We start from the raw sequence: 26,087 nt of genomic DNA on the forward strand, positions 1-26,087 counted from the left end.
GTGGGGAAGAAGGATTTGAAGCATACAAAAGAAAATTATTTTAAAAGAAAACTACTAGTGAAATGCTATGTTACTTATCAATAGAAAATATGGAGCTCAAGGACTAGGAGTACGACAATGGATTAGTACTTCCTCATCCCCTAAAACCAGTAGCCAATGAAATGGAGTGGAGCTGGGATGTGGAAATGACAACACAACCATGTCCCATCACAAACTGCATGATAGCACAGAAATATAGGGGTGGGTGGAGAGAGATGTGGTTCAGCACTATCAGGATTTTTGGCCTATACTGTTTGCATATGAAAGTGCCAAATGATATCAAACATGTATGAACTGGGTCAGATATATTAAAAAACTAACAAAAATTCATGACCGGATTCACCCTAGCAGAAGCCTGAAAAGGAGTCCTGCTAGTGCAATGGGTCGTTCTCCCTTCTCTTCCCCTGCAGGAGAAGTTGGGAGATTGTTCTGCCAGGCAAGTAGAAATGTGTTTGCTGACAGACTACGTTGAATTCTACCCATGATTTCAATTGTTCCCATAGCAAAGCCTAGGCACAGAATGCTGAAACATATGCAAACAATTTAGATTAAAAAAAGGTGATGCCATTGCTGAGCCACAACTTTCCTCTCCCCCACCCCCAACAATATTTCCCTGTCTGATATCTATTCTGAGAGTCAACTCACCAGTTCTAGAATATGGTGAGTGTGAAGTGTAGGAGGGTGAGACCAAGGAATGGCTTGCACATGCATGTTCCTTACTTGATGTCTGCAGTGATAACTGATGACTTGTATGTGTAAATAAAACATCATAGATCAAACATCACAGATTCTCAAGTGGAATCCATTTGAATGGAAGTAGAACCATTCATTTCAATGTATGGAAATGCTTAATCACATTTCAACCCATGAATGAAGAACAGAACCCCGGATCACCCCAATTCGCCAGGTTATTCACCCGCACTCTCACACTTGGCCAATGCATATCCCTAGTATAGATGTGTGTGTGTATCCTATATCACCAAAATTCCCATCAACCTCCAGTAATCTTCAAAGAAGCCAAACCTAGCTTATGTACCACTTTGGAGAGTTACTATTATGTTTTTGTTGTACCTCCATATTACTATACTTGTGATCTGCTGTAGTATTAATTGGATGTTGATGCTCCTGCCATCTTTTGTTTCTGCAAGACAAGGCTCTTAGTGGGAAAGGTTGCTGCCTGAGCCCTTGGAGAACCACTGCCAATAAGAGCAGATGTACTAGGTTAGATGGATCAATGGTCTGATTCAGTATAAGGCAGCTTCATATTTATAGTTACATTTCCTTGGAACTCATTATTTTATTAAATACAGCTTTTACTGTTTCTCCATCAGTAACGGACTGATGGAATTTCATAACTCCAGCAAGAACAATGGGATTATATAATTTCCTGGTGTTCAATTGCTCATGATGAATGGGGAAAAGCATGAAATTGGGGAAATGAGCGTGCAGAGCTCATTTTCCAGGGTTGCTTGAAATGCAAGCATGAAGAGGAAATGTGCTGCTATCTGTCCCTCCGAGTGTAGGAGTAACAGTGGTATTCACAACGCTTGATGGCTGCATCTGTAAAGAGGAAAGATCACAGTGTGAATCCCAATAACCACTAGATGAAAGTGATTTAAGAAAAGGGTAACTTAACAGTTAGCTTTTCTAGGTATATCCACTCAGAATAAGTCCTCTTGGGTTTGATGGAACTCAGCTAACTGTGCATAGCATTTCAGCCTTAACGGCTGTATGGTTCTATAGTGGCAGACATCTTTCCCCTCATACATCGTCTCTGAAAGGAATGGCATTTTGACACATCTCATCAGTCTCACAGGCATTTGCAATCCCATTTTAATGCAGGTGGTTGGTGGTTTTAGGCCCCAAAATTTGACATTTGAAGGTCTGGCGTCAACATCTGAAGCAGCCCTGTTCAGGGAAGTTAATACCGAGTCAGATGGGTGGGGTATAAACATTATTATTATTAGTAGTAGTAGTAGTAGTAGTAGTTGTTGTTGTAGTGGTAAATGTCACATTTAACGCTCATGTTATTGTAGGAAAGGCAAATATATTGATAGAGTCATTGTGCAGAGAGGACTGCATCAATAGTGCTTTGCCAAAGATTCCTGCAGCTTGAGGCTCTCAATGACACTACTGAATGCCTAGTAGATAAAATACGGATGACTTATGTATTAATTTCTCATTATTGTGAAAAGGGCGATTAACCTGACTGACCTTTTAACATATACTTCTTACAAAGTAAAATATTGATTTGTATTCCCCTTCCTTCCTTATATTCCACCCCAAAAAATGACAAAGAAAAAGGGGAGAAGGCCAAATTCATGACCTTTCCCCACATTTCTCAAATGCATGTTTTACATGTTTTTTGTTCACTTAAACTGGTCCACGCATCAACTGCATGGTGTCAAACTTAGAACACACATGCAAAAAATAATTAAAGAAAATTATTTTTGTAGCTGTTGGCCACTTAACACAACCCCTTAGTTCAACAAACGCTGCCAAGGTTTGATTACGGTCAACAAAAATCTAAAGGTATATTTTGCTGTCTTCCTGCCTTACATTCACAGAAAGCAGAAAAGCTCCTCCTAGAGTCAGCAGGATTGCAACACACACAGACTGCTGCTACACTGGATGAACTACTGCTGTGTTGACATGCTCTGTCATAGGGAAAGGGGCGAAGGTAAGGCATCAACACAAAATCTGAGAAAGAGAAGATCACAACCATGCACTGAAGTATTATTTTTTGGTCAATCATGCATCAAATATTGCAGTCCTACTTCAGGAGAACTGGTTTAATCCATTCACAGGGTTAGTAGGACAGTCTTCAATCCTCCGAATGGATTAAACCAGTTGCCCTGGAGGGAAAGTCGTGAGACTTGAAATATGTCGGGCCAATAAATAACTTCTGTTTATTTATTTTAATTCACAACAATGTCATGTGCAAAATTCCTTCCCTCACACAGGGTCAATAAACCATTTTCTACACACTACCCTCTCCCTCCATTTTTGTGCTGCATCATAGAGAGGCATTTTATCTCTTAACAAAGGACTTTCTGGACCTTATGCAGGACAATCGGGGAGGCATCTCCCCATTAGGCTCTATACCCAGTGTAGCTGCTGTGCGTGAAGATAGTAATCTGCATGCTGGAAGTGACGGGGAGACGGAATGAGGCTGCTGGGCAGTCCTGTTCCTTCATCTGGCATTTTTAAATCTTGCCCTTCACTGCAAAATATCCTTTCTGAGGCAGAAATGGGTCTGCATGAAGTAAATTTAAGTTCACAATGGAGTGTGTAAGCATAGCACAGGCCTATCAGAGGATATTCAGAAGGAGGGACTCATAAGAACGCAAGAGTTCAAATCAAGGGTTAATTTTGCCCAGCATCTTGTTTATTGTTAAGTTGTGGGTGAACATATCAGACTACACAGCGATTCTTCAAACAGCTCTTGTTTATTCACAGGCCAGAACAGAACTGAACTGAAGGGTTCAGCCAGCCTGCTTATATAGAGCTCCACTAGAATGCAACAGTAACAATTTTCTGTAATCAAAATAAAAAAATTCCTTCCAGTAGCACCTTAAAGACCAACTAAGTTAGTTCTTGGTATGAACTTTCGTGTGCATGCACACTTCTTCAGATACACTGAAACAGAAGTTGCCAGATCCTTCTATATAGTGAGAAGGTGAGGAGGGGTATTACTCAGAAGGGTGGTGGGAATGGGTGATTGGCAGATAGCTGAGATGAGCCTGTTGACGACTCTTAACGACTGCAATAGGTCTTACAGGAAAAGGCAAGGGGTGAGAAGGTGAAAAATGGCTTAGTCATGTATAATGAGATAAGAATCCAATGTCTTTGTTCAGACCAGGTCTCTCCATGGTTTTAAGTTTGGTAATGAGTTGCAATTCAGCTGAAGTGTGCATGCACATGAAAGCTCATACCAAGAACTAACTTAGTTGGTCTTTAAGGTGCTACTGGAAGGAATTTTTTTATTTTGACTATGGCAGACCAACACGGCTACCTATCTGTAACATTTTCTGTAACTATCCAATCACTGAATGTCACTTTCAATCCCTTATTTGCATATGTGGACCTGAGTGAAAACTATCTACAGTATCCCCCTACTGGCCCAGGGTGAGATCTTCAGTACATAACATTTATCACAAAGGCCAGCCAGATGCGTCAAGGAAGCCACCCAAGCAGGTTATGAAAGCAATATACTTCCCAGTGTTTGCACTCAGCAACTGATATTCATTGTGATACTGCCTTTGAACATGGTTCTCTTTAACCAGCATAGCTAGTAGCTATTGATACTGTTGCTTGTTCCTGGTTAATTTTAAAACACCATCAAAGCCACAACACATATCCCCCTTCATAAATCAGTCTTTCATGCATTAAAGAACGAGAGCAGGGTCTCATCCCAGCTGGAGTATTAAAAAACTTATGAAACAAGCACCTGTCTAAAGGTTTTTGCCATATGGTGAAACACCACAAAAGAGCGAGACCGAGGGAGATCTTCTCAGACAGACTTCACATGTTGAGTGGAAGCTGAATGTGCATAGATTTCCCTTTCAGTTCTTCTGCTCAATGCACACATATGACCCAATGAGAGAGAGAAAAGTTAACTTTCCATTTCCTTCATACTGTGTGGCCATAGTTGTCATACAATGTTCATTTGAGGAACCACTTTCAAAATTCCAAGAGTCCATTTCTTACCATAATGTGTTGAATTTCAGCAGCAAATTGAAAATACTGACATGAGAAGTATTTATACATTATCCGTTACTTAATATGAGAAACGTTCGCCTTTTTATTTTAGTGCCAAATAAGACTTGCAATGAATCCTGTACCAAAGTGACCTAAGCAAGATTAATATAATCCTAGTTATATCTGCTTCTTGTGGATGACTGCCTCTTGGGTCATATAGTCGATGAAAACAGCTATTTTAAAACGTGTTTGCTTATGTTTAATTTTAATATAATTATCATGTACAGTTTCTGAATGCTGCCACAGTCACTTGAACATTCATTATTTATGAAACTGCATCTAAATTATATTTAAAGCTTTGATCTTCAAAAGACTTAGAAAGCAATCTGGCTTCTTTGTTGTTTTAGCTGATCGTTTTTTAATGAAACCTCTATCTCACCACTCTAATATTCAAAAACCTACGATGTTACCATGTTGCAGAAATACTTGTGTATTTTTCCCCCTTCAGAAATACTCATTGAAATTGGTAGGTTTCTAGGGCTATGATAATGCTCCACCACCCACCATCCTGTTCAGAGGAGAATTTGAAGGAACATGATAGTTTTTGCTTTGTTTTTTAGGTGGATGATTTTTTTTTAAAAAAGGGTTTGTATGCCATTGTTACTTTTTTGAATTTTATGTAAAGTTTTTTCAACTTTGGGGGCGGGGGGACTTTTTTCAGTGGCTATTTTAGTGCTGCATTTGGCCAGCTTATAAAGTAGGACGGGGGAGTTTTAATAAAAGGACTGTCTCTACTGCTGCCACCAGCTATGGTGAACCCCACCACACATGAAGCTTAAAAAAAATCCCTAAAATTACCATTACTTTATGAGGGCATAGGGGAGGCAAAGTGCCAATTGTATTTTGCCACACACCATTTTTGAGCCTGGAGTTCTTGGGCACTTTTTGAGCAGCCTTATGATTTGCACCTTCTGTGATACAGTACATATATTTGTTGGATATTATAAAAATTCTGCAGGGGTGATAATGTGTCAGTGGAAACCTCACATGGATCAACACTTACTATATTTGGGCCATAATTGTTAAAGTCACTTCTTTTGGTCCTACATTATCTATATGTAATGTTTTCTTCTCGTTCCTCTAGGCATCTTCACCATCTTGTAATTTTTAAAAATAAATTAGGTTGTTTATAATTACCTTCATTGTAGTTTTTGTATGTCAGTTGCTATGGTCCTCAGAATTCTGGCTGCAGAGAAGTTTTGTTAAAGTCAGTATAAGTCATCTGAAGGGTGTGGTTTGAAGATTGACGTGAACATTTCCTAAGAATGCTGGTATTTTATCCACTTTGGTCAATCATTGCATTATCTGGTTTTATGTAAGCAACTTACGTAATGTGGGATTTCGTGACTATTTCTTACAAGAAAAACCTTAAATGCTACAAGATAATCCATCTCTTGTTTGTTGTCTCATGATCTACTTTCCTATATATAAAGAACAAGGTTACAAGGAGGACTTCCCCACTATTTCAGTGTATATGTAAGTGTGGGGTTATAATTCTTCTTGATAAATTTGAATGCAGATAATAATTATTCCACTTCAATTAATTTAGAATAAAATAATGTGATCTTTACTATGCACCTTCCAAGGTATATCTTAATAGCAGGATTCTTTATTCAATTTTCTTTATTGGGCCTAGATTAATGTCACCTTGGAGCTGATAAATCTGCTAATGAACCGATACAGCTTCTGACTCTGATAGTTCTTATTTACTAACCTGATTGGACATACTTTTGGCAGGTATAGAAACCACAGCATTTGCATTCCAGGAAACCAAATTTCTTGTTAAGCTTCAAAATTTCTATGGTAATAATGTTAAAACTGTATTGACCTTTTTTTTGAAAACTAAATAAATAGCACCATCATTTTAACATTCTATTCTGTAGCAGTGAGATCTGAATAAAATCCCAAAAGAAACATAACAGAAATGTAGGAACTACATATTATTAATTTTATTGAAATGAAGAAACACCCATGAAACAAAAATTGGTGGCACGATATCTTGGTGATAACTGATTGGTCCACAAATATTACCATCTTCCAGTCTATTTTGGCAGCTCCAGAAAGTGTGAAAACCATGTGCGGAGGAACTGGGTTTAAATTTTAATTTTGTGCTTCATCTTCAGCCATGCTGAAATACAGTTAGCAGCAACACATGTTAATGACAGATAAGGGAATTGTTGCTTCTCATATAATTATGTTGCTCTTGCCATAGTGGAGTCTGGCAGCAGAGCCAGCCGTATCATCACATTATTAGGGTAGTTACTCTGTTTGACAAGAATCCATTTTTACACAGTCACAGAGGCATCTTTTGTGAGTTGCGCTTCTGGAGCATAAAAATACAGAATATTTTTTGCTGAACCTTATAATGTGCTTTCCATACAAAATGCACTTTTATGTGTACAAACATACAGGGTTGACTCAGAATAAATCAAGAAGAATAAAATAAACATGTGAATCTTAACCTGTCAAAGAACGGACAGAGCTGCTTTTCCATAGTGTTGTGCTTTACCATGTTGGAATTTTACCTCATCTATCAGCTGTTTCATTAATTCCCTCATCCACCAGCAAGCCTCCTGAACTCCATTCATCAATTGCACTTAAGTTTTAATTATTAAGCTCATTTTCAACTATTAAGCTCACTTGCAAAACAATCCACCACCACCACCATATTCCATTGCGATGGCCGGAATTGGATGTGCTAGGTGTGTTGCTCCACTTAACTCCACTGGATGTGCTGGATTGCTTTTCAAGTGAGCTCCATTGAAATAAATAGGACTTACTTCCAAGTAAACATATTTAGTGCATAGATAGGGGCAAGCTAGACTTGATGGGGCAGCCACATATATTTACTCATATGTCTGCCCTATTCCCTTATGCAGTGTACAGGAGGGTGTCTGTTCTACATGGAATGTGCCTCACTTTACTGCGCTCCATTGGATGAATCACTTCAATACTAGAAGTGAACTGGGCTGGGAGAAAATTGCTTGAGGAAATTGGAGCAATAAGGTAAGTCAGGGGAGGGGATTGGTTTTAGATCTACACCATGTAAATAAAAAAAGCTGCCACCTACCCTCCTTTATATGTAAATGGGTCAGATGTGAATAAAATCTGCATAGTTGCCTCATCAAATCTAGTTTGACTGAGATTACTGGCAGATATTAGGGGGCCTGCAAAGATGTGCATTTGAGCTGCATCAACGAAAATTGTAGAAGGGAAACATTTATGGTTTGCAATGTTTGCAGAATCTAAGAAAAAGAAGAGATGGCTAATTTCATTTTCACATACCTTGCTTTCAGCACAATACTGCACTCTGAATTTCATTTGATTCTTTATAATCACCAGTATTCTGACAGCTGATTAAAATTCAGAATTGGCTTCTCCTTGGAAAGTCATTTATATGTGGAACAGAAACAGGAAAACCAGCTATATACTGCTGTGAATCAATAACATTTTCATATATATGTAATTGTGAAAGTTGCTGTGGGAATTCACTGTCATCTTAATGGTGTATGAGAAATATATAATATAAAGCAATTGAAACAGTTTACTACTCAGAATCTCAAACTCAATCATTCTGTTCTGCAGGAAGAACAACGAACATCTTCTGGCATACTGCCTCTTTAAAAAAGATATCAAAGCTAATTGGAAATATTCTGCAAAAAGTATCAATGTGGCAAGCAAAAAAATAATACTGTATTAGAATAATGTATGTGCATCATGAGTAATTAAAAGTCTAGTTCCTAAACAGTATGTCTGGCCCTCCCAGCTAGATCTCCACGGGAAGCTTTATTTTAAGATGAAAGCAACAGAATTATTTTATTTATTCATTATTTTTTTTATCCCGTAATTCTTCTAAGGAGCTCAGGGCATCATCATCATTTTCATTTTTAAGTCACCTGACTCAAGAAAATCTAAAGGGAACTTACATTTAAAAAGTGTTACATTTTAAACACAAGAGTTGCACACAAGTTTTTAAAACTTGAAAAGTTGTCATGTGCTTATTCTGAAAACAACAATAAAAAACTCTACCTCTCCTCAACAACATATGAACTGAGCCAGACCCTGTGACCATCATGTGAGACCATCCTTCATGTGACCCCCCTCCCATGATTGGTCTAGAGGATGACAAAACGAGAGCAGGCCTTTTCTGTGGTGGCTCCCCTTTTATGGAATGCTCTCCCTAGTGAAGCTTGTCTGGTATCTTTGCTACATATCTTTAGGCACTATGTGAAAATGTTTCTCTATAAGCGGGGCTTTGGCTAATTAAACAATCTATGGCCTTTGAAACTGTGTATGGATAGGAAGGATTATTGTTTCATGTGTTACTATGTTATGTATTTTTGTCTTTTTATATTGTAAACATGAAGGGCAGTATAGAAAGTTACATAGGCGCCGACTCCATGGGGCCTGAGGGGGCCCAAGCCCCCTCAAAAATTCGTTTGGGGGGGCTCTGCCCCCCCAATAATCTCAGGCGCCCCTCCAGCAGAGCGCCATCGCCGCCCCTCCCCCAGCCCAAAATGCACAGGGTCGGGCTGCATGCCTCCTGCCCTCCCTCCCGAGCAAAAGCTCCACCCAATTTCCTTCGGAGCTGATTAATAGGCGCAGCACGCTCTCCCCTATTCGCTCATGAGGAGGCGGCGCCACTTTATTTGCATATTCATGAGCTTATTTATAATTCATGAGCTTTTATTTATTATTCATTATTTATTATTCATGGGCTCCCCCAATATTTTTTATAAGTCAGCGCCCCTGGAAAGTTAACAAATAATAATAAGCATGATTGCCATGAAAATTAATCCTCTTAAAATGTCTATGAAAATAGTGAAAGACAGCAGAGTCTCTCTGGGGAAAGTGTCTCATAAACTGATGGAAAAAGAACTCGCCTCTTTCTTGTCAACCAGTCTTTCAGTTTCTACCAAAAACTGCTAATGACCTTAGGCTTTGGGTAGGCTCATATGGATCACATGGGAGGAGGCATTCCATAAAGTATTGGAGTCCTGAACTGTGCAGGGGTTTATAGCTTTAAACCAGCACTTTAATTTCAATCCGGGAGCATTCTGCAAGCCAGTGAAGCCAGGCCAGAATTGATGTAATATGTCAACTCATTCAGTTCCTATTAACAAGCTGGTCACTGAGTTATGCACCAGCCACAGTTTCTGGACTGAAAGGGCTGTGAGCTCAGTTCCTGCACTAAAAACAAATTACTGGGATGAGGATTTATATGTCCACCTCACTTTCTAAGCCAATATTGGGCACGCAAGTGCAGCTGGTGGGCCTTGGAGTTCTAGGGCGGGAAACTAGAACTTGAAAACTTGAAGTCCGCCCATCTATGTCCTAGTTTGGAGCAGGTAGTCCTCTGTTTGAAGGTATCTTCTGTTTAAAAGGGCTGTCTGTTCCATGCCCATTTTAAAGAAAAAGAAGCATAAGAGAGGAACAGGAAGGTCCTTGAAGATGCCCATCAACAGGGTACTGAGCAGGGACACAAATCACCCATAGTCAACTATAGTGAGATGTAGTGATTTTCCCCTATTAAATTTAAACTAATTATTTCTAAATTTGCATCTATACATACAACTTAGTACATGGAAATCTGATTCAAATATATGCCAAAATGGTATTTACTTTCTATTTTGGTGATGCATATGTGGCCAACCTAAGACAAACCTGATGCAATAGAAGTGCTAAGGCAGAAAGGGGGGGGGGGAGCCTTCTAATCCCTTCCCTATCTCTGACTCACACAAAGACACAGACAACACAGCATTTATAATACTTTCAGACAACCAATCTCTATTACAGTATAGTAAAACCCACGCTTTAAAAATTGATCCACTTAACAAATTTGATTAAATCTGAAATACCAGCATAGCAAACATCATGTCTCGCTGCCTATGGAAATTGATTCTTATGCACTGTTAAACATCTTGCTGGTTTTATAAAATCTACAAACTCTACAAGCTACCAAGTTCCCTGCTTCATTTTTGAAAAATGCCACAGCAGCTGTATATGTCATGCAACTTTGATGAAGAGAGAAAATGAGTTTCCTCCATTCGTAGGAGAGCTGTTGCCATGGGGGGGACCTTACACTCATGGAAAGTCCCCTTTCATGAGCAGAACTCTCCTGCTCATGGAGCAAAAAGTTAGAATTCAGTCCATTGTCTTTTGTAGATAGAAACAGAGCAGATGTTTTGAACCTTACACAAGTGATTTAATGTAATTTTCACTAGATAAAAAAATACCATTACAGGCTATAGTGGGAACATTTAAATGAAATACACATATTTTATTTCTTTTTATCTCAAGTCCTCATTGATCTTGCTTCAGCTGAGTTATCTATTGCTTTCCATTTTAAAACTTTGTTTTCAGATATTTCACTGGGAAAGCTCAGTGAGATATTTTATCTCACTCTCATTGGTGTCCTGGGGCTATCATGTAAGAAAGTAGCAGAAAACAATTTCAAGGGCAACATAAATAATGGGGATTGAATAAATTGAATAGAAGTGTCAACAACTTTATTGCAGGAAAAAATACCTTGCTCTTGCACTTTTTTAAAAAGTATATTGTATACATTTTGGTGGGCAGTAAAGTTTCCAAATAGCATGTAGATTTTGCAGTGGTTTCTTCCATTTTATTCAGGAAGTTGCTATGTATTCTGGCATGTCTGAAGTGGAATATGAGGACACAACCTTCAACACTTGAAAATCTCATTCATTTTAATAGCAAGAGTGTGCCATTCAAAAACCTTCAGAGTCAGACAGGAATGCAAAAGTGTTTATCCACATCTAAAATCAAATTTCTACCCGCTCTGGTGTCACCTTTGCTAGCATTTTACCAAACTATGTTTCAAAAGAAGTCTTTATATGAACAAAGACACTGGCTTAAGAATTCCATGGCCATGGCATGATCCACATGTGGTGGACGTGTGGAAAGATTTAAGATTTTTTGGGGGAAAATATACGAGGAATTAAAAAAGATGATGGGGATAACTTTTACTTAAAAAACGGAGGCATTTCTATTAAGTATTTTAGATAAAGAGATCCCAAAAAATCTAAGAGAGGTGTTTTTGTATGCAACCGCAGCGGCTCGTATACCTTGTGGCCAAAGGATGGAAAGATCATGAGGCTCCAAAAATAACAGATTGGCAAATCAAATTACAGGAATTGGTGGAGACGGCTCAACTGACTAGTAAACTCAGAGGAAACTCAAAGCAAAAATTAGCGGAAAAATTGGATGTTTATAAAAAATATGTTCAAAAATACAATAATAGTTTTGACTCCGTGCTATCATTCGAGTGATAATGGAACTAAAAGGAGGTAGACTACAATTAAGGATTTATTATGTTTTCAGAATGTATTAGAAAAATTATATAGAAAGGTTTATTGTTTTGTGTACATTCAAATGTAAGATAAAACATATGCAAAGGGACTTGACAGGAAGTCAAAGTTGAAGAAAAGATTTTGGAAGATAAAAGGGAAAAAAATATTTACTTTCATTATTATTTTCTGTGCGGGTGTCTGCACATATGTGTGTTGTTGTATGCAACGTTTTGGAGGAAATAAGATGGTAAATAACAAAAAACAAATAACAAACTGTCAGGGAACTGACATCGGAGCTAGAGGCAGAGGGAAGGCTCTCAAATGATGCTGGAGAAGGGCCCAGCAGGGAGAGAGGCAGCTCAACAGATAGGGAAGCAAATCAGCGCAACACCAGGGATATAGAGGGGCTGATGGGGGAATTGGCGAGAGGGCTCCAGGACTCTTCACCGGACACCAGCAGGGAGAGCACGGGTCCTCCGCTACCCACGCCCACCCTGCGCAGAAGACTTCCACGCAGAGAGAGTAGGAGGAGACTGGGTGTCAAACAACTTTTATGTTGGAAAAGATTTAAGAAACGCCCACTGACGGATTCTGCTAGTGACTGAGGCAGCCACGAAGTGAAGGGCTGCCCAGACTGAAAGGTTTAGCAAGGCAACAAAGCCAGGAGAGGCAGCAACTTACGCACAAGCAACCCATACACATTACACAAACTAAATATTGATGTATGTAATTTTTATTTCTTAATTATATTTAGTGGTAGTATGGTTGTATTCTTTTTTGTAACATAAAACCATTCAATAAAAATTATTAAAAAAAATAAATAAAATTCCATGGCCATGCCCCCTGATGCAAACGCAAATGTGCCATTCAGCCTACTTTGGTCTACCCAGCCCCTTCTCTACCCCTGGGCTCTACCTGCAAAGTGCTGCTGGGTTGCAGCTTTATGCAGCCAGGAGCAGCAGCATTGTGGACTTCCCTTGAACATCTAGACAGGCCTTTGGTCTGATCCGGCAGGGCTCTTAAGTTCTTATGTTTTTATACACTCTACCTTTAGCTATGGTCCCTCAACAGTCAGTCTTAAAATTTAGAACTTACTTGGAACACAGTATTAAAAGAAAAAAAGCTTTCACCCAGAGCATCTTATTGCCCATGAAGCATTGCTGTTTTTCAAATAGATGGTGGTGGAATAAAAAATGATTTAAAGCAGCACCTTTCCCATGGCCTAGATCCCTCTCTAACTTTTACTCATGAGTAAGAAAATAAAAGAAAACTATTTAAGAACATAAGATTGCAGCATTTGGGACTTTTGTTCAGAGAAAAGGTGAGCAAGACATGATAGAAGTTTATAAAATTATGCATGGCAGGAAGAAAGTAGATAGAGAAAAGTTTTTCTGCCTCTGAGAACGTTAGAACTTGTAGACATCCAATAAAGCTAAATGAAGATTGAGGATAGATAAAAGAAAGTACTTCCTCACACAGGCAGTGATGGCCACCAACTTGGAGATCTTTAAAAGAGAATTAGACAAATTCATGGGGGAGAGCGTTATCAATGGCTACTAGCCAACCGGGATATGCTCTACCTCCACAATTGTAAGCAGAAATGTTTCCAGATACCAATCTCTGCAAACTTCAGGGTGGGAATGTGACCTTGCGTTCATGTTCTTATTGCATGTTTCCCACAGGTATCTGTCTGGCCGCTGTGGAAACAGGACACTTAACTAGATATGCCATTGGCCTGATACAGCAGGCTATTCTTATGCTCTTACGTTAAGCTATTTGCCACTTATTCCCAAACCACAATTAACAGGAAACAATAACAGGAAGGAGGGCCAACAGATGGGAAATCTAAAGGCATGGAAGCCCTGAAAATATCTATGATTCAAAATGGATAGGCTGCAACTGCAAAAAATAAATAACTAGATTGTCACAAATCAGGGATGGGGAAAAAATACAGGAGAACAGAGAACCACTGGACTGCAATGATTTGACAATTTTGGCTGAATTCCCTGAAAATAGCAAGTCTCCAAACCATGGCAATTCCAGAGAAAACTGCTCGTGTGGAAGAAATCTTTGTCCAGGTATTTCCCCCAGACAACTACCACTTACCATGCTTCTTTTTCCTGCTGAGTGGTAGCTCATTTTTTGTGGGAGAGAAATAGCCAGTGTCATGTTTACAAGCCAATTTGTTGTGAGCACAGATTTACTACTTGGTTCGCATCTAAAAGCATGCTCTGTATAATCTGAAATTTGGCAGCGATAGCCAAGTAATGAAGTCCTTTTAAATCTTGATTGGTACAAATTCCAGAAAGTAACTAGTGAATTGATTGTTCTCTTGCTATAATGGTAGAATATTTTAGTTTGAAAATGTCAATCAGAACCGAACCCTGACACTGCCCTGCTCCACCACCCAGTCAGGAGGACTAAGCACCTCATGTGTCATGGCAGAGGCAAAAAACCTGAGCATCTGTACCAAAGTATAACAAGTAATATAGGCATCATAAGAGAGAACATAATCTAAACCACCAGGACAGACTTGCTGATGTAAATGGTATCCCCTCACTGAATTCCTCCTTTTCTGCCCATATTGCAGGTTTGGTATAACCACATACTTTGTAGCTGCCGGGACCTCAATACAAAAGAAGGATACATTGATAATGTCTTCCTTTTACAAATAACCTGGTTCTAGGAGCTGCCATTTTAATTTCACACAATGCTTCACAGTAATGCTATTTTGGGATTAATTGGTTCATGAAAACAATTGCATGGTGCTGTCACTAGGTAAGCCAGAAGGGACCACTAATGTAGGGGGGGGCACAAAATGACACTTTGTCTATGGCCCCCTCAAACTTGGAGCTCTGCCATCATATATAGTTATGGAAACTTTTCTCCATTCATTTCACCATTTCCAGACACTGCATGGCCAAGAAATACATGGTGTAGTGACATCATTATACCCATTTTCATTATAAGCAGATGAGAAGGAAGTCAAATGAAACTTTTGCTGTTTTCAATAGCAAAACTATCAGCCGCCACCTTCCCTTCTGATCCGAGGTTAAAAGGAGTAAGCATATTTTCAAGAGGGGTAAACTGTCAAAACACAATACTTTTTCATAGAATTGTAGAGTTGGGCGGGCACTGGAGGGCCATCTAGTCAAACCCCCTGCATTGCAGGAACCATAGCCGAATAATTCCTTTCCAATGTTCACGGGGAGTGCAGATTTATGAGGAACTGTGTTCATGATTTGGACCCCACAAACATAATAGAACAGGGATGTCCTTCAGATGTTGCTCCACTAGCTTCAGCCAGTTTAGTTGATGGTCAGGGGTGATAGAAGTTAGAATCCAACATCTGTAGGCCACTACATTGCTATCCTTGTAACAGAAGCATCCCTAGTAACATGGCGGTAATTGGGCAACACCACTGTGAAAGCAGGATAAAAGGCAGGCCATTGATCTGTGAAAATTACGTAATATTAACAACAGCTGGACAAAGGAGACTTAAAATGCACCTTCATGTAGGGCCAGCAGCTAGCCAGCAGCTAAATTTAATCAGTTATTCAGGGTAGGGGTGTGTGTGTCATGCTGAATGCAAATACATAGTTTGCTGCAAATGCAATCTACTCTTTTCCCTTGGAAGGTTTTCATAATTTCCTTTGTCCTTCCGGGGCTTCCTGATGAAGCGGTAACAACATAATATATCACAGCACACAGAAGACATTGTGGTAGGCTGTGCCCAAAATATTAAATATTCTATTCAGTTTGCAGGAAGTGTACCACATGTTTCATAATCAGGTTCTTTAACCATGAAGACCATGGAGAATAACAAAATTCTGGAAAAGATATAAACAACAAATGCATAATTCAAAACACAAATGTAAGAGTCTAGTCTAGTTGCATGAGGGATTAATAATAACTTTTTATCTATTTGAAAAAGACAAGGACAGAATAAATTGCGGATGCTATTTTATATATATTTTTAAAATCTCTTGCCTCCAGTTACCTCAGCCTATCAAACAAACTGCATGCCGTGTGACTGCACTAAAACTTCTGGTATTGTTTTACTATATAAAGATAATAATGTATACTCCAGTTTAATATTTATACCATCTTCTAAGATAACCTATGTAGCTTATGTTGCAAAAGCAAACAGAACTATTTTTGTAGATTCAAAAGTACTACATTGCCATTTCCCATAGCAAATAAATGGTGTGTGGATGACATTTAAACATAACATGCATCAGGAAAACTGGTTCCTTGTATGTGAGAAAATGTATATGTCACACACCCTTTACATGGCGATTGTACCACCAACATACATGTCATAATGGTCAGTAGTGCAGTGGAGGGGGGACACAGGGGAGATGGCAAAGTTTTAAGACAGGGGTCAGCAAACTTTTTCAGCAGGGGGCTGGTCCACTGTCCCTCAGACCTTGTGGAGGGGCAGACTATATTTTTTGGGGGGGAAATAATGAATGAATTCCTATGCCCCACAAATAACCCAGAGATGCATTTTAAATAAAAGCACACATTCTACTAATGTAAAAACATGCTGATTCCTGGACCGTCCGCAGGCCGGATTGAGAAGGCGACTGGGCTGCATCCGGCCCCCGGGCCTTAGTTTGCCTACCCATGTTTTAAGACTTTTTTCAGAGTGGGAGCAATAGCATCATCTTCTCACTCTCTCATGCAATTGTCAGATCCTCCTTTCTCTGGCAAGTAAATGAGGTGATATGGAGGCTTTCAAATTTTACTTATTGTTTGTGCCAGATTAATACAGTATAGGGAAATCAGAGAGTGAGGAATGTAATCAAGACTTGATAGTTCTTTCCTTTGATTTTTTTAAAAAAACTTAATATGTTCACACTTCTTTGCAAGACTGTTTGCATTTCTGATTTAAAAGTTTGAAAATCAGCTGACTGAAGATCTTTCATCGAAGCTCAATATATTTTACAATGATCTATGTAGTCTGAAGGAAGCAACCTGAGTTCAACTGAGTTCAAGCTTCAGCCAATATGATTGTAATTGAGAGCTTCAAGTTCCTAGAAGTGGCATGGTTCAGTGTGGTTCACGTGCATGTTCCCTAATATTCATTAGTGGCTACTTTGATTGTCTCCTTTCTCATAGTATCAAATATGTACTTACGAAAACACTAAAATTTAGCAGCATATGAGCAAGTAAAATGGACAGTGGAGACCTATATCCCCCTCCGCATTTTCATAGACAGAAAGGCTGGGCGAGTTCAACAGTTCAATGAAGAAAATAATCATATAAAGCAGAAAGTCCTCCAAAAGCTTGATAATGTTTTCTTTTGACTCCTTAGCTTTTTTGCACATTTTGTTGTTTTGGTAACCATAGTCCTACTTGTGAGCTAAAGCTTCATTTAACACAGCTAGAATACAATAATAAATATATGGTTGTTATGGTTGGTAGCTGAATTAGTGGGCTGCCTGGCTAAGCAGTGGAATTGCTATTCTGAAGAAATCCCTCCCAACCTTGTCTGAACTTAATTATATTAAACTAAGCTATTGTGCTCGTAGTCTAACTTTTTGACCTCATGTCAAAATAATAATAATAATAATAATAATCACCAATGCAACTGCCTGAAAGGTGTGTCTGTCTTATTTTGGTAAAGTTGAAAAGGGCACCTGAACTTCAGGTGGGTTTCAAAGCCCACACGCAGTAAATAATGAGTCCTGCCTGGAGCTCTCCAGGCACTTTCACAGTTGTGCTCGGCAAAGGTCAGGAAAAGAAAAGAGCTCATCAGAGAATATTTGGCCACATTAAACTATTCCAGCATAGCAGAACCTGACAAATGACACCCTTGGGTGCGGAAACAATGTGTGAGGGTGCTGGGGGGAAACTAAGCCATATGCAAACTTCCCAGAGAGGTCTAGCAAGACACAGGAGATAGAAGTGTGGGCTTATTTTGCAATGGTTAGTCCTCCAAAGAAGAAATGTGTGAAGTACTTAATAAACGTGGTAAAAGAATTGAAATGCATCAAATAATAAAGTACTTGGGTTCAGCACACAAAAGTGGTTTTCACAAGTTAAGAACCTTCCATCAAGAAAACTCTCTTTACTAAAGTCACTGTTGAGAAAATAGCAGGAAGTAAGAGGGCAGGTCATTGACTATGCAAAAGCCTTTGACTGTGTTGACCACAGCAAACTATGGCAAGTTCTTAAAGAAATGGGAGTGCCTGATCACCTCATCTGTCTCCTGCGAAATCTCTATGTGGGACAAGAAGCTACAGTTAGAACTGGATATGAAACAACTGATTGGTTCCAAATTGGGAAAGGAGTACGGCAAGGCTGTATATTGTCTCCCTGTTTATTTAACTTATATGCAGAATTCATCATGTGAAAGGCTGGGCTGGATGAATCCCAAGCCGGAATTAAGATTGCCGGAAGAAATATCAACAACCTCAGATATGCAGATGACACAACCTTGATGGCAGAAAGTGAAGAGGAATTAAAGAACCTTTTAATGAGGGTGAAAGAGGAGAGCGCAAAATATGGTCTGAAGCTCAACATCAAAAAAACGAAGATCATGGCCACTGGGCCCATCACCTCCTGGCAAATAGATGGGGAAGAAATGGAGGCAGTGAGAGATTGTACTTTCTTGGGCTCCAAGATCAGTGCAGATGGTGACAGCAGTCACGAAATTAAAAGACGCCTGCTCCTTGGGAGAAAGGCGATGGCAAACCTAGACAACGTCTTAAAAAGCAGAGACATCACCTTGCCAACAAAGGTCCGTATAGTAAAAGCCATGGTTTTCCCAGTAGTGATGTATGGAAGTGAGAGCTGGACCATAAAGAAGGCTGATCGCCGAAGAATTGATGCTTTTGAATTATGGTGCTGGAGGAGACTCTTGAGAGTCCCATGGACTGCAAGAAGATCAAACCTCTCCATTCTGAAGGAAATCAGCCCTGAGCGCTCACTGGAAGGACAGATCGTGAAGCTGAGGCTCCAATACTTTGGCCACCTCATGAGAAGAGAAGACTCCCTGGAAAAGACCCTGATGTTGGGAAAGATGGAGGGCACAAGGAGAAGGGGACGACAGAGAATGAGATGATTGGATGGTGTTCTTGAAGCTACTAGCATGAGTTTGATCAAACTGCGGGAGGCAGTGGAGGACAGAAGTGCCTGGCGTGCTCTGGTCCATGGGGTCACGAAGAGTCGGACACGACTAAACGACTAAACAACAACAACAACAAGAGGGCAGGGAATTAGATCATGTGGCCATTCAAATGTTTGTTGAACTCCAGTTCCCAGCAAGACCAATGGACAGGGATGATGGGAGTTGAAAGCCAGCAACACCTGGAGCAGCACAGGTTCCCCATCTCTGTAATACGATGATGAGAATAAACCATATTGAAGCTGGATAGTGGGAATAACTTATTATTAAAAAATAGTTGGACAATGGCATAAGTTACCACAGGTTTTTAAATAAAGACTTGGAGGAGTATACTGTTTCAAGTGGTGACTTGACCATCACTTGAGATTTCATAACTCTCAGCTTAGTAAGAATGAATATGAAACAAGTTCTGCTGGCTTTTATAAATCAACTATCATTTATCATATCCACGTCTTCCCACACTTCTCCCTAAATTATCATTATTCTTATCTTTTTCAAATAGAATAAAACCACACTGACAAGATGGTGCTGCCATTGCATTTTATTGCAATAATCAATCAATATATCTATCAATCATCACTTCAAAGCAGCCCTGAAAAAACACCCCTATCTGAGACTTAACTCATCTTTGAACTTGCTTACTCAGCCTGCCCACTTTACAGATGGTTTTCCAAGCCTGCTTACCTGCTTGTTGGCTTTGACCTTGCACATACCACACTCTCCCCTACTTATTTCCTTTCCCTTTGCCCAACCCTACAAAGAACTGTGTTTGTCCTTTATTCTAAAAATGTGTCAGCATTGTAATTTATCAAATAAACAAAAAGCCATTTCCTTCGTCTATACATTAAATCATGCATTCAGCCCCCACTGCTCTTAAATGACAATGCATTCAATGAAATTGCATGCAAAACATACACTGGCAAGTCATGGCAAGACATACAATGAAATAAGGACAAAAGAAATCAGAAATTCAATGCTGGGAATGAATGGTGCAGTGGAGGAAGAAAAGAAAAATTAACAATAGTTTCTCTCCCCTTCATTTATTTTCTCAGGCTATCTGTCTTTTCCTAAGTAGTTTTGAATAGGACACTAGTAACAATTATCAGTACGGCCTTCCAAGTAGTTTTTTTAAATAAAAAAAGTCTTCAAAAGTTCCTGAGCCCATTTTAAAATTCAATAGGAATTTTAATTGACTATTAAATACAGTGCTATGCACAATAAGATCATTACTGCACTTCTATAGAAGAATACGAAAAGAAATGTGGTATTTTAGGGGTGGAGAAGAGAACCTGTCTTTTCAGGAGACATAAAAGCTGCTACAGCAAAAGAAACAATTATGCAGAAACAGCAATAGCAGAATAGTGTGTTTGTGTGTGTTTGTTTAAGTGTAAATGCTTACATTTGTTTCTCTTCCTCTGCTCCATCCTAAGTATCAATTCTTTCTCAGTATAATATATGGTGTTATTAGGTAAAATAACTTTTCCCAGTTGTAGTTGCTTATGGAACTGTAGTCAATTGTGGATCTTTCTGCTTCTTTATTTTATTCTGTTCTTAAACAAAGGTAAATACTTTACTAATTAAAATGGGGAATAGATTTTCAAGGGCGGTTGTGTAACTTATGCTGTTATCCTCATTATTAACAGCAGGAGGATATACAGTGGTACCTCAGGTACTTAATTCGTTCTGGAGGTCTGTACTTAACCTGAAACTACTCTTAACCTGAAGCACCACTTTAGCTAATGGGGCCTCCTGCTGCTGCCGCGCCGCCGCCGCACAATTTCTGTTCTCATCCTGAAGCAAAGTACTTAACCTGAGGTAATATTTCTGGGTTAGCGGAGTCTGTAACCTGAAGTGTATGTAACCTGAAGCATATGTAACCTGAGGTACCACTGTATTTCAAAGCCAACAGAGGGTCTATCAACTGACCTCTCTTCCCTTTTTTTGCCGTAGTGGAGCATGCTCAATAGCTCTACTGAAAAAGTCCCAGAAGTCTGTCTGGAAGAGTAGACAGAGGGGCTGCTCTACAGGAGTTCAGAGGAGGCCTGGATATTTGTTTTCGGCTATAAGATGGGTGGCATCAGAATTGCCAGCAGTATATGTGAAAAGGACTTAGTAGACCAGAAGATAAACATGAGTCAGCAGCGTGATGTAGCAGAAGCTGCAGCAACAACAGGTGTATGGTGTCCAGATCAAGAGAAATAATAGTACTGCTCTGTTCTGCCTTGGTTGGACCACAACGGGAATACTGTGTGCTATCATTCCTCATCTTCAGTTTTCCAAAAACTTGCTCAACTTCTGACCAAAATTTCTGGTATCCTTCCAAATGATGACAGAAATATTTAGGAATTTCTCTCTGAAGTATAAGTGTACACTTCTTGAAATTCACATTGTGATGTATTTGAATACTGTGCAAGTCGTATAAAACTCATTAGAGAAGATAAGTGTCTGGTGGTCTTTTGTTTTCATTGAAATGATTGCCCACCAGACAATAAAGTCTAGAAGACAAGACACAACTCTAGAAACCCACTTGGTATGATACGCTAGTCACAAGAGACAGTCTATGCACATTGTTTCCGGTCTCAAAGGGCTTTATTAAAAATTGAAAGCATATGCAATAGCTGCTGAATTGGATAAGGTTTGATTGGGTCCTCCAGGGATAACTGTACATAACAGGCTGTTTTCCCTTTCTAAAAAGAAATCCTCTGCTCTCCTTCCTTTGACTGTGGCAAGCCTTTGCAATGCTGATGGACATTATTGTAATACCAATTTAATATATGTGTATACTATGTAGGTGTGGAGCATGTATTTGCTTTTTTAGACACTACAGGACATCTTTCATTGTTGAAATAATAATAAAAAAAATGAAACAGAGAGATGAAGAACCTGTTATGTTTGTAATGGAAGAACTCATAGTCAAAAAGAGCCACACTCAAAAATCCCAGTTCTAATTGAGTGGGTCTGAGAACAGCACATGCTACTGACCCCACACAATTAAACAGTGAAGCAAACCAGCCAAATACAGACCCTCAGGGCACATAAGGCATATATCCTGGTTATTTAAAAAAGAAAAGAAAAATCAAGACTTTATTATGGTGTTAAAAAGAGAGAGGGAAAAAGCAGTACAAAACAAACAAAAAACAGGGGCCACATCATTACCTCACATAGCAAAATACATTCCCAAGAGACTATACAGTGAATTAGAAGTTACTACAAAAATAGACCTGATACAGAAAGAATACAAAATAAATTATAAATGCCAAATCCATATTTCATTGAGACTTGCCATCCCTGTGATTGACCTATTCTGTAAGTAAGAAATGGCGAACAAATGGAGGCAAAATCCATAGGTTTACCTGCACCCTGAGATACCCTTGTTGTAAGTCAATTTCTGAGAAATGAGAATAAACATGTTATTGAAACAAATATTTGAAGAAAACCCCTTTTTTCTGAAAGGAGGACTCCTTTCAGCCCTGCAATATGGTCAAACAAGCCCCTACTAACAGAAAAATTATAACAGGTTTACATATTAAGTCTTTACTGTATTTGACTAATCAAAAATTTACAAAGCACACATTGGGGGTTAAAGGCACTGGTACACTGGTGCACCTATTATTTCAGAAATGTTCTTCATTACCTCTTCCCAAAATTTGTACACAAATGTACACATGTGCAAGACCACCAAATGTTCCAAACAGTATATTGGATATTTTAAATATGCGGCTGCATTAGGTGAATCAAAGGGGATGTACTTTCAAACTAGGGTGGTCAAAAGATAGCCCACCTAATGCCCCCATTCATTTTAAATGATTTATTTATGACATTTGTATTCTGTCCCATAAGATATAGTTCTTTGGGTGGCTTAGAAACATGTAAGGTGTGCTGTCCATAGGTTTTGCCTACAGTTTTGCTTGTAAAGAACAGAAAATGTCTATTAATAGTTGCATGCAGGAAAGTCATTTTACACTTTAACACTTTCTTTGGATTTTATATGTGATATAATCCTCTTTTCTATTCAGAAAAAAAATGAAGTGGCTAATAACAAAACAGAAAAAGTAATAAAAGCAAAATATCAAGTCAGCAAAAACATAGCATTCAAAATACAAAAAACCAGCAGCAAGAAAGCAAAAACAAAATAAATAGAAATCCATGTAAAGCTACTGGCAGAAAACTGCAGCCAGGCAGGAATGTGTCCTAGCCAATAACTTTCTAGACAATGTATTAGGTCAGCTTGTGTGGCAAAATACACAGTCCTTGGCCCTCTCTCTATATAAGGGAGTAATTTGCGAGATCACACACTGTTTTAAAGCTAGTTGAGTCATTCAGTCAAGGGGTTAATTGCTTCTGTTTCTACCTGGCTTAACAGCTTGCCTCTTCTCTTTGGCTGCACCTATCAAGTCAGTCTGTTAGGCCCCCACAACACTTACAAATCGTGTCCAGCCATCTTTCAGACCAGCTGAAGTAAAATGCAGAAAGCCATTCCTAGAATGAGTCATGCTTCCTTTCATAAGCTATGCAGCTATGCTTATGAGGGGAAATACCTAACATCAAACAACAAACACATTAATTGGCTCTTGGCAAAGGCATGCTAATGGCACCAAAACAACTTGCCAAAATAATGCAAAATAAAGAGTAGCTAAGGAAAGTGAGGTCAAAACTTGAACATCAGTTTGTAGGGAGCCTGAATTTGGGGGTCACATGTTACTGAAGCTGAAGTGAGGCCTTATTGCCTGGCGTCTAAGCAATCTAGGTTCTAGAGCCCTTGCCAATATGAAAGGCTCACGGAACTTCAGCCCTGAGTGTCCTAGCACAGCAGTCTTAAACCTTTTACAACCCAAGGCCCACTTTTAACTCAAGTTTACATTTGGAGACATATTTCTTTTTTAACCATGTATTTGCATCGTGGTAGTTCTGCTGTTGTGACACACCTTACATCAGGATGTGACCTAGTAGCAGATCTTTACCCACAGCTGAAGATCAATGCTCCCATTACTAATGGGGTAGAAATTTGATTCCGTTTCAATTTAAAGGTGAGCAAAACTTGAGCCTTTGCTAGACAGCATTAATAATTTCTGTGTAGTTTTTTGATAAATTGATTTGGATATGTCAGTGCCAAGAAACCTCTCTTGGAGGAAAAAGTTCATATTTACTTATGTCTATGTTAAATAGTGGGTAGACATAGCAGACGACACAGCGATTCTTCAAAGCAGCTCTTTATTTGTAAGCTGGAACAGAACTGAACAGCAAACAGCTCAGCCGGCCTGCTTTTATAGGCAACTAGCTGTCAACATTGTAGCAACAGCAACCCAGGGTTTCCCGCCTAAAGTAACTGACGTGGACCTGAGTGAAAACTATATACACGATACTCCTGGTGGCCAGGGTGAGAACTTCAATGCATAACACCCTAAGAAAGTTATATAAATTTCATAATACCAGTTATTTCATAATGACATAATTACACCAGTTAATGAGGGCCCGAGCTGCCTCCACAACTATTGTAGTAGATGGCCTGGTGCTGATTTATACCGTAGAGGACTTGACCCTCTTATTTAAACTTATTCTGTTGTAGTGACTTTAGACTGTAGCATTTTCTTTGCTTTGTATTGATGTTAAGTGCTGAAATGTGCATAATGAAAGGGCCAGGATGAAAGGAAATGATAAAAACCCTGTATAAAATATCAGCTAGTAACAGTAATTACAAGCATCAAAATGAAAATGAAAATTTGATATAAACATGAGTAAGTAATGATACAATACTAAAAATAACCACCTTTGAATCAAGCCATTCTACATCAGTAGTCATTTCAATAATATGGACAAGGGGGCAGGGGAGAGAGGAAATTAAATATTAACTATCGTTTAGAATTGATTCCACTACCTTCATTTGTAGAATCTCCTCCCTACAGAGGTTTGTCTGGCAGGGCTGACCCAAGACATTTTGGCACCTGAGGCTGCCCCCCCCAAATACTGTCTCCCTCCCTGCCAGGGAAGAACTACATCAGAAACAAGGGGGGAAGAAAATTTGACATTGGGATCTGTTGTTCCAGTGGATCCTCCCGCATGAGGCATTCATCTCACTTTTCCTCGTGGATGGGCCAGCCCTGGAGCTTAGGGACATTCATGCTATAGTTTCTTCCATATTCTGAAGATGCACCGCTTTACTGTAGCCTTTGACACTTGAAAAACATATTTTTAGGATCCATCCTATTCTGGCTGCTATAATTTGCTTTAAATTTACTTCATATTGTATTTTTAAATTGCAGAGATCAGCCCCGTGACCTTATGCACCTGTGTTTGGACACAATCCCAGTTTAGGTATAGTTACTGCCACCCATAATTCTGATCTCTTCTTGTTTGTGTGCGTGTTTTGGGTTTTTTTTGCTTTGATGCCTCCATGGAAGAGGTGCACTCTACAAAGAAGCTCACTTTAGCAGGTCAGTGAGCCCTTGAAGCATCTAGGGAAATGCTTTCTTCCCATATATTTCAATGCTGGGGCATATGGGTGTGTACAAAAAGTGAGGATACCCTTCTTCATGTTTCATTGCAGAAGATCCCACACAGTCACGATATACATGAGAGATATCAAAAGTAACACATCAAGTGTTGTGGAGCCAAATAATTGAACTAAACTCACTTGCCTTTAATCTCACATTTATTTATCTATAAAATTTATATTAACATTGCAGCAATTTGCCATGGTATGTAAGTCTGCAAGTCAGTACAGTGGTACCTCGGGTTACAGACGCTTCAGGTTACAGACGCTTCAGGTTAGAGATTCCGCTAACCCAGAAATAGTACCTCGGGTTAAGAACTATGCTTCAGGATGAGAACAGAAATCGCAC

The 26,087-nt window shown here is 39.2% G+C and overlaps 2 protein-coding genes across 13 annotated transcripts in view; one reads left to right on the forward strand and one right to left on the reverse strand.

The window, feature by feature from the left end:
* The window catches only part of LOC310704457 (uncharacterized protein), a 146,307-nt gene that overhangs the window by 82,474 nt on the left and 37,746 nt on the right, over window positions 1–26,087 (forward strand). The window lies entirely within an intron of this gene.
* Window positions 1–26,087, reverse strand: part of HS3ST5 (heparan sulfate-glucosamine 3-sulfotransferase 5) — a 147,970-nt gene that overhangs the window by 58,788 nt on the left and 63,095 nt on the right. Inside the window, exon 1 of one of the 8 annotated variants that reach the window (XM_083497897.1) lies at window positions 5,938–5,960. The exons of the other annotated variants lie outside the window; for them this stretch is intronic. The gene's annotated coding sequence lies outside the window, so the exon portion shown is untranslated. Of the gene's footprint in view, window positions 1–5,937; window positions 5,961–26,087 lie in introns of those variants that run through there. 8 annotated transcript variants of the gene reach the window in all.

Source organism: Podarcis liolepis (assembly GCF_965112155.1).
Source record: "Podarcis liolepis genome assembly, chromosome: 3".
In the NCBI taxonomy this organism is placed as follows: Eukaryota; Metazoa; Chordata; class Lepidosauria; order Squamata; family Lacertidae; genus Podarcis; species Podarcis liolepis.